The sequence below is a fragment of the Dama dama genome, chromosome 12, assembly GCF_033118175.1.
Source record: "Dama dama isolate Ldn47 chromosome 12, ASM3311817v1, whole genome shotgun sequence".
In the NCBI taxonomy this organism is placed as follows: Eukaryota; Metazoa; Chordata; class Mammalia; order Artiodactyla; family Cervidae; genus Dama; species Dama dama.
In genome coordinates, this window is record NC_083692.1 from 39,707,866 (window position 1) to 39,718,369 (window position 10,504).

A 10,504-nucleotide genomic window follows, 5' to 3' on the forward strand; every position below is an offset into this window, starting at 1 on the left:
TTGCCTGGAAAACCCCATGGACGGAGGAGCCTGGTAGGCTGCAGTCCATGGAGTCGCTAAGAGTTGGACATGACTGAATGACTTCCCTTTCACTTTTCACTTTCATGCATTGGAGAAGGAAATGGCAACCCACTCCAGTGTTCTTGCCTGGAGAATCCCAGGGACGGGGGAACCTGGTGGGCTGCCGTCTATGGGGTCGCACAGAGTCAGACACGACTGAAGTGACTTATCAGCAGCAGCAATATTGGATATATTGTGCTACAATGATCCAGTCACCTAGGAGGATTTATTCTAATTATTTCTGATGTATACATAGTTAACATCATGTAAACATAACGAGGCTGATTGAATTTTCATGAAATAGTTGTTGGATGTATATTGTTTGGATACTGGGACATCAATATCTCTGACTAGTAATCCTCCATACAAAGGTCTACACGGCCAAATAATGACACCGCTGAAGAGTGTTGTGAGAAGTACTATTAGGGTCCTGATTTGCTGCTTTATTTTCATTTGACAGTTTATATATATATATATATATATATAAAACACACTAAGTCGCTTCAGTTGTGTCCGACTCTTTGCAACCCCATAGACAGTAGCCTGCTAAACTCCTCTGTCGTGGGATTTTCTAGGCAAGAATACTGGAATGGGTTGCCATTTCCTTCTCCAGGGGATCTTCCCGATCCAGGGATCGAACCTGCATCTCATGTCTCCTGCATTGGCAGGTGGTTTCTTTACCACTAGCACCACTTGGGAAGCCCATATATATGTATATATACCAATTTCATACATACATACTTATAGATGTATATATACATGCTACTTTCTGTCAATTCTGTTCGTAAAGAAGTCTTTATGATCAACCTTTTCAGGTTACCCCAAGGGCCTCACAAAAGACACTGAATTTTTCAATGCAAATTACACTGACACTTCCTAAAGAGTTCTGTGTTTTTATAATGGAGGCTTTAGATTTCTTTAGGCCTGCATCGCATTTCTGAGTACATGACCATACTATGGGACTTCCAAGGTGCCTCACTGGTAAAGAATCCACCTGCCAGTACAGGAGATGCAGGAGATGTTGGTTTGGTCTGTGTCGGTAAGATCCCCTAGAGAAGGAAAGGGCAGCCCACCCTAGCATTCTTGCCTGGAAAATTCCATCGGCAGAGGTACCTGGCAGGTTACAGTTCAGGCGGTTGCAAAGAGTCGGACACGATTGAGCGACTCAGTAGATTGCACAGCCCGCGCAGGGAACATGCTAATTTCATCTTTGAGTCCACCATAGCTCTTAGGACAATATCCTAAAAAGGTTGGGAGTAAATATTTGTCAGGGAAAAAAACAAGTGAATTGTCATTTTCCTAAAGACAATAATGAAACCAGTTTTGTACTAATTTGTATTGTTAAAAATAATTGGATAAGGTTGTCAAGATTGTTGCACACAGAATCTTTTCCATTTTTACTGAGGCCATTGACATGTAGACAAGGACTGTGCAGACCATTATGAAGGACATATCTTGAGATAAGTAGTTAGAACGAATTTCAAGGTTTTGAAACATATGTTTCATAAGGAACCAGACTTTAAAATATTATTTAGTTCTTTGTCTATGGAGTTCTTAAATCATCTCCACTGATAAGCACTCACTCTCACTCTCTCTTTTTTAATCTCTCAATTTCTAAGGTAACTTTTAATGTTTTGGCATCATTCCATGGTCTTTGATGTGCTAGCACTTTTCTCATAAAGCCCGTTTTGAGGCTGTACTTTTTGGTGATTTAAGAATAGAAAGAAGATGTAAACAATACACCTTCCTCATTGAATGTCATAATAGTTTTCAGCACAGAGGTGTATTGTTCGTGATTCCAACTCCTACTTTTCCCAGGGTAGAAAGAATATAGAGTCACAAATACTCTTCCTTTAACTTAACTGTACCATTCTGTAATGTCTTTGTAATGGGGAAACAATGGAAACAGTGAGAGACTTTATTTTATTTTTTTTTGGCTCCAAAATCACTGCAGATGGTGACTGTAGCCATGAAATTAAAAGACACTTGCTCCTTGGAAGAAAAGCTATGACCAACCTAGACAGTATATTAAAAAGCAGAGACATTACTTTGCTAACAAAGGTCCGTCTAGTCAAGGCTATGGTTTTTCCAGTAGTCAGGTGTAGATGTTAAAGTTGGACTGTAAAGAAAGCTGAGTGCCAAAGAATTGATGCTTTTGAACTGTGGTGTTGGAGAAGACTCTTGAGAGTCCCTTGGACTACAGGAGATCCAACCAGTTCATCCTAAAGGAGATCAGTCCTGAATATTCACTGGAAGGACTGATGTTGAAGTTGAAACTCCAATACCTTGGCCACCTGATGTGAAGAACTTATTGGAAAAGACCCTGATGCTGAGAAAGATTGAAGGTGGAAGGAGAAGGAAATGACAGAGGATGAGATGGTTGGATGGCATCACTGAATCAATGGACATGAGTTTGAGTAAGCTCTGGGAGTTGGTGATGGACAGGGAAGCCTGGTGTGCTGCATTCCATGGGGTTGCAAAGAGTCGGACATGACTGAAAAACTGAACTGAACTGAATGAAATAGTTTCTGAATGGTTTGATGCAGGTGTGTATGCTGAGTTGGAGAGGAGTACCAAGAATGAGATGAATGTGAGAGGTAAGGGATGGGCACGAAGCAGTAATTGAGACTTTACAGTCATGGCAGAGCCTTTAGCAATATCTAGTCTGTGGCTCTCAGTCTTAGGGAAAAAAATACTACTGTGCTTCCCTGAACCCTTATGTTGCTTCTTGCAAAAGCTGAATATAGCCTGAATCTTTTTCATGGTTCTCTATTTTACTTTGAATAACATATAGCAGAATGTATCATCAACAAAGTCAGTAAGGTCTTATCCAAGTTAGGTATACCACATTTTCCCCCTCTGTATTACTTACAGCTTCTCCTTGAACAAATTTAGCTGTACCATTTCAGGAAACAAAGGTTGACCAAAATCCTTAAGCACTTCTGGTTTAGAGGGATCTTCACTACAGCACATGCATGTGACACTTTCCAGCATTCTGTATGGTGAGAGGAAATTCTGAGAAATGTACATCCCAAGAGTATGCCTGAATTGTGTCCACATGATACAGAGCACTTCATCAATTTGTGAATAACTGGTAAAAAAGTGTAAAAAGTTATAATAGGACATTATGAAAATTGGAAAGATGGTGGAGAAAAGTCCAGATGGGTTCATTGATTTTTATTAGTATCATTTCACCATTAAATGACAAAGCAAGGACTCCTGACTCCTGGTTCAGTGGTCCCCTCCATCATACTATTATCAGAAAGTGTTAGTCGGTCAGTCATGTCTGACTCTTTGCAGCCCACTAGACTCCTCTGCCAATGGGATTTTCCAGGCCAGAGTACTGGATTGAGTTGCCATTTCCTTCTGCAATATCAGGAAGAACTAGCTTCAAACAAATTCTCTGCTGCTTATTCAGATGTTTCTTGAACAGACATAGAAGCTTTAAGTTCCATCTCGTCTTCCACTAAGATGCCTCATTCCATCACTAGAGAGGTCTTACTGTTTAATATAATACTCTTATCATTCTCAAAATCAAGTTTTTTTAACTGCCACCCACTAGACCTGGTTCTTCTACTTAGGGCCACACACATCGAACCCATTCCTTCTTTCCAGTTGCAGTAGTTGTTATTCAGAGACAGCTGTGGTTTCCTTGTCCCCACATCCCAAGCCTTCCTGTAATTTTCTTTTCCAGGATAAGTATTTCGGTTCCTTTAGTCCTTCACATGAAGAAAACAGAAAATTTTTTTATTTTTTTCCCCCCACAACTTAATTTGTTAACATTTACCCCTTTGTTTTTAATTTCATATTTTGTGTCTAATTTTTACAAATCACAGTTAACAATTCTCATGGGTCAGTTCTCCAGCCCGTTCCTCCCCCAAGTCCCTTCTGATCTTTTATGAGGTTGAAATTTAAGATTAGTTCTCCGTTGTTTGGCAGAGGAAAGGCAACTTGGGATTTACCATTGAGTGAGAATATTTCCTTTTCCCTGTGAGTTTTCAGTTCGCTTGTCTCCCCTCCAGTGAAGCGGGGGTAGGGGTGAATCCACAGGCTGGTGCCAACAATGATCCAAGCACATAATAGTTATGGTTAAAAGTGGCTGCTTGCCATTCTGCACAGAGGAGACTTCTGTGGTCAGCAAAAGGCCTTGCAGTTCACATTGTGTCTCTACTGCTGGCAGCATGAGTACAGGAAGAAAAAAAACTTGAAAAGTGGGCTTATTTATCAGCTTTAAGCTGCCTAGAATGTGTGTTTCCAGCTATGGGGGACAAAAATCATTCAAGAATTTGTTAAATTGTTCCAATGAATTCATCAGATTATTTTGCATATTATTTGAAACCAACTTAGGAAAAGATTTAAGAGGCCAGGAAGAAATATTTAAATTCATGTGATTAAAGATGACAAGGGTTTAGGATTTTCCTTCTCAGACATCAGACTGTAACTTTGTGTACCAAATTTCCATGTTTTAAAACTCTCTTCTCTTTAGAGGTCTTTCTTGATGCTTGGGTTAGAAGGGGAAGAATAAAAGACTGAGGGGTGGAGAGGGAAGTGGCAGCAGAAGAGATGGGGCATGTAGTTATGGTTATAGATGGCAAGTAATGAAGGAATGATTCAAAAAACCCAACTGCCAATCAGTTAAATCTAGATAAGAGAGATAAGATAATAAGAGAGATTATATCTTATTATATAGATAATATTCAGGAATCAAAGAGCAAAGGTGGAAAATTATTCAGTTTAGATAATTGTCAGAATAAAGATTGTGTATATGTGCCTGTGAAAGAGGAAATTTTTAGAAATGTGTTTACGATCGTCATCCTTTTAGGGACAGACATCTGCTCTAGCTTCTTAGTCTTGTTATATCCTGTTACCTTCCTTCCCATTTACTTTATCTGTTAGGATCATGCTTACCTACTTATATAGCTTTTAAATCAGCTCTGAGAAAGGGAGGGAAAAAGGGCTCAGCGCACTTGACAGTGTAGTTAGAGAACTGTCTCTTAAATCCAGCAGCAGTCCCTTGTGATTTACATTGCAGATCAGCGTGCATCAGACCTTCCCACTAGGAGGGCATGTGAATTAGAAGGCCATGTTTTCCCAGTGCAAAGATTATAATTACAGAAACAATTTCAGGGGCAAGACTTTGCTGTTTTCAATTGCTCTTCCAAGTTTCTATTGACGATATTTCTTAGTCAAAAGCGACATTCTACTCCGGATACCACTGAGAAGGAAGGAAAACTGTTGAATTTCAGAGCTCCAAATGGGGACAGTCTAACCCAGAGGGAAATTCTGAGAAAACAGTGGGAGTTGGCAGCCTCCTCAGTCCTCGTTGGTTGTTCCTATTGTACCAAGTTCTCTTCCTTTGGTCTCTGTTCTTTACTTTTCTCCTCTCCCTTATAATTGTTCATTTGAGAGAGACAGGCAGAGAAAGGGAAGAGGACAGGAAAGAGAAAATATGGGCCTAAATCCCTTAGGGAGGATTGTTCTGAAAGTAGAAGAAAAGTTGACTCCAACAAATGTCATTAAGTACCTAGTAGGTTTCTATCCAGTTCAAGACAAAAAAAATAGACAAGGTCCCTTCTCTGCCCACTGAGGAGAACAGAATTCAGCTGTGTAGAAGACTTTATGATTATCTGATAAACACTTTACAACAGTGCCTCAGAAGACACACAGAAACACATTTCAGAGCACATTAATGCTGGGAAAATCAAGAAACTTTGAGGCCAGAGTTTTTAAAGAACAGGCATGTATTTATTTTTGGTTGTGTTGGGTCTCAGCTGCAGCATGCAGGATCTTTTGCTGTGGTGCTCGGGCTTCTCTCCAGTTGTGGCATGCAGGCTCCGTAGTTGCATCCAGCAGGCTTCATTGCCCTGCAGCACATGGAATCCTGTTTCCCCCACCAGGGATCGAATCCGAGCCCCCTGCATTGGAAGGCAGATTCTCAATCACTGGACCACCAGAGAAGTTCTTGAGCCTAGATTTGAATGATCAGTTCACTAAGGTACATACTATGGGAACATGAGGAGGGAGAGGGGGACAAAAAAACTTTACAGAAGTGCGATCATAGGATGTGAGAGCTGGACCATGCCTTCATCTCTCATTTCACAGAAGGATAAAGGAAAATTGAGCCAAGTTTCTGTTAAGATTCAGAAAGATGTATAGGCGAGGCATCTATTAATCAGGAAATGCATCCATCTGTCAGGCCTGTCCACACATCCGTTTATTCTTTCATCTCCCCCTTCATCCACTTGCTCTTCCATCCTTCCTGAAGGACCCAGAGTATGTTAGTAGAACCAACTCCCTTCTCAGTCCACTGCTCATGTATAATCATGCCCCAAACCATTTTATTTCATTCTGTTTATGAATGAGAATAGGGAGGGTCAAACATCAATTGTTCACAGACATGTAGGGGAATAGAGATGTTGATTATGCCAAAAGGTCAGATAGTCTTCAAATCCCTTCTATTAGACTGTGGACAGATTTTAATGCTTAGATAAAGTGGGGGTTGTGCATGACATTTTGATAAAACACTCCAAACCAAAAACAAACAAAAACTCCAAACCCAAGAATACCAAGACCCAATGAGAAGACCAGAGGAATCTGAGAAATGTGTACATAGCCATTTGCTGTGTTTACATCGTAATATGGGACAGAGCCCAACACCTTTCCAGCCTTCAAACATATTAGCAATGCCATCAGCTGATTCAACACAAAACATGATTTTAGTGGGAATCCTCTCCACAGTTATCCTTACTAGGAAGGCAAATATTACAAGATTTATTAATATATTCCAAACTAACTAAATATATTTAAACTCAGTTTAGAAGAAGCGCCATGTTTCTGTAAGAGTTGGGAATTTTTAGAGAACCATTTTTTCAGAGTCCCACAATTTATTCTGTGCCAGGGCTCTGAGTTTTCACTTTAGGCAGTTGATGCTGTTTTCCAAACTCTTCATTTGACTCTCCAAAGAGTGTGTGGCCACATGTGAAAGAGTGCCTTCCCATATCTTTGAACAAAATAATGTTAGTGGCCTTGGTTGGTTAGTAGTTACTTTTATATGGAGCAAGATCACCATGATCCATAGTTATGAATGTTTTTATGTAATCACCATTTATTTCTTGGCCTTTTGGTTCATAATCTGTCCTTATGTGCACAGTAACTTTGGTCTCTCCACCCCCAGTTTATGTATAAAGAAATCTTTTTGAAAGTAATAATAAAGTGACAGTGTATAGATTTAGTTTTTTACTGTAGTTGCTACCTCATGATGATCCCCATAGAAAGATGGGAACTTATCATGGTCTGTTTGGAAGGAGGAAAAGGAATGAATTAGGATGATAGGAAATATGCTTCCTATTCCTTTATTCCCTGCTTTGCCCCAAAGCTTTCTGAGTCGTCTGGTGAAAGGATCATCTTTATATGTATATCTATATATCTAAACCACTTCCCTGGTTTCTGAAATGGATAGGAGACCACCTGGCTCTAATTGACTCCCTGGGCAGAAGTGGTAATGTGTGAATGAGGCTCTGTCAACACCCACATGGGTGGAGATCTGGATTCCATCAGTCTCACAGGAAAGGACTAGGTGTACTCCATGAAGCAGGGCCCTTGATGGGCATCATAGCTACAGCTGCTTTATGCATAAGAACAGTAAAGTATTTTATGAGATTATTTTCATGTTTTAGACATAAATTTAGGGTGTCCACCACTGGGGAGTAGAGACATAATAACACTGCTGACATGTACAGTTCTGGGAAGACAGCAGAGAGAAGACAAGAGGGAATTTTCAGTCTCATATTAAGAACAGTTTTAGTTCTGACTATACTTGGTCTGGGCTTCCCTGGTGGCTCAGAGGGAAATAATATTGCCTGCCAATGCAGGAGGTATGGATTCAAGCCCTGAGTCAGGAAGATCCCCTGGAGAAGAAGATGGCAACCTACTACAGTATTCTAGCCTGGAAAACCCCATGGACAGAGGAGCCTGGTAGGCTAGAGTCCATGGGATCGCAAAGAGTCGGACACAACTTAGCAATTAAACAACAACAACAAATACTTGGTCTGCCATGATATCTTTTATTGATAGAATTTATCATGTCTTCTGTTTGGATCTTAGGAAGCCAGATGCATATCTTTTCCCCTCCCTGGAGAGGGACATTCTTGAAAATAAGAACTGTACCTCGCATGACACCTAGCACAGTAGTAGAGAACAGAACAGAGCATGTGTGCTCAGTCATGTCCAACTCTTTGCTTAAGCTTCTGAGAGGAAGATACTTTGCAGTTAGAAGACATATTTATTGTATACTTCAGTCACTGAAAGTTACAAAAATTCAGATACTTTGTTTATGCCAACTAAAAGAAATATCTTCCTAGGGATTAGTACCACTTGACAGAATGAAAATACAAAAAGAGTAAAAGAAAAAAATGATAATCACATTTCTAGTTAGGTTATAATAGCTTTTATTCTTGATTCGATTTTAAAATTTGCTTCTGTTTTTTGACAGATTTGCTAGGAATATTGTGAGACTTAGCACAGTTTGGAGGTGATCAAATAGAGCTGGGGAAGGAAAAAACAAAAGCTTTAAGTAGATTCTAATGTGGCTAAAAAAGAGAGCAGTGATGGATTACTCTCATACTCATGGACAATGCCTGGTATGATCTGGCTCAAAGAGGATTTTAGAAGTGCTCTGTGTTTGGCATAGTCATGCTCCTTCAGGCTGAGAGGTTTTTTTTTTTTCCCCCCTTCCTGGCTTTCTAAACAAGGATATAAATTTTCCGGAATGTTCATTCTGCTGGTAAAATAATGTGACACAACCAGCCATATCAGACAAGTGCATCCTGCTCATCAGTGAAGGGATTCTAAAACTTAATGAATCCTTAAGTCCACTAATGATGTCTGGATGTTACTGAAGCTATTACCCTAGATTGCTTCTGACATTTGTGTCTTCATATCAGAGTGCCAGCATTCTTCAGCTTCTCCCAGTACACACTGAGCTTGCTTAGCAGATAAATATAGGTCTTTGTGAGCAGCTTACATTTACAGAACTTTCTAGACCTGTGCTGTTCAATATGTTAGGCATTAACCCTCAGGTGGATGTTTTAAATTAAAATTAAGCAACATTTAAAGTTGTTTCTCTGTCATACAAGCCACATTTCAAGTCCTTATTAGTTATAGATGTCTGCCAGCTACCATATTGGGACAACACACACTGGAAACATATCTATTATTGCAGAAAGTTTTATTGGATGGTGTTGTCATAGATTACAGGTATAAAGCAAGAAAAGTTACCAGTTGCCACTAAAGAGCTAGTTATCCTATTTTAACAAAGTCCAATCTTAGGACTTGCCTGGCAGTCCAGGGGCTAGGACTTTGCCTTCCAGTGCAGGGGTTCAATTCCTGGTCTAGCAGCTAAGATCCTACATGCCTCTCATCCAAAAAAAAAAAAAAGATGATAAGAAACAGAACAGAAGCAGTGTTGTAATAAATTCAATCTTATGTGTGCATGCTCAGTTTGCCCACCTCGTTGCGACCTCACGGACTGTAGCCTGCCAGCTCCTGTGTTCATGCGGTTATCCAGGCAATAATACTAGATGGGTTGCCATTTCCTACTCCACAGGATCTTCCCGGCCCAGGGATGGAACCTGCATCTCTCACATCTCCTGCACTGGCAGACAAATTCTTTACCACTAGCACCATCTGGGAAGCCTTATAAATTCCATAAAGACTTTAAACATGATCCACAACAACAAAAAAAGAAAACTGACCTGTGAAAATGTAGGCTTACCCAAAAAAAAAAAGAATAATTTAGGAATATTTTATTCTCCTCAAATGGCAGTTCATAATAGATTCTATTCAACTACCTCCACTGATGTTTAAGTGTTTATGGATCCTTAATTACATGTAGAGAGCAATTAAAAATAAATAAATATAAAATACAGTAAAATAAAATGTAAGACTTTAATGCAGCACTAAGTCATAAGAAAGTATGAAGCTGAAAAATTTTATCAAAATGGTGGAGTGGATATTTGAAATATATGTCCCCATATATATTTGAAACTGGCCAACCTGGATTTGGGTCTTAATTTTGCCTCTTGCCGAATGGAGGCCCTTTGGGGCGAAAATGGGCAAAACTCACCACACAGGATTGTCTTGAGGATTCACTGTAAAAGCATATGTGCAACATAGAAGCTTGGTAACTACTTGTGCAACAAAGGGTTTGGGTCCTTTCCCAGTAGCTCTCCTCTTCCTTACCTCCTCAAGGTCTTCTCTGCCTTCTTCCTCCCTTTCATCCCGGAGCCTAGAACTTTCAGGCTGGCCACTCTGTATTTCAGGATCCTGCTGTGCTGGCCAGCTAAGCTCTTCTGTTTTTCTGTGGCATCACTTGACCAGTCACTCTTATAGATAACATCATGCTTTCATTCCATCAAAATCTGCATATACCCTTAGGAAGGAGCAC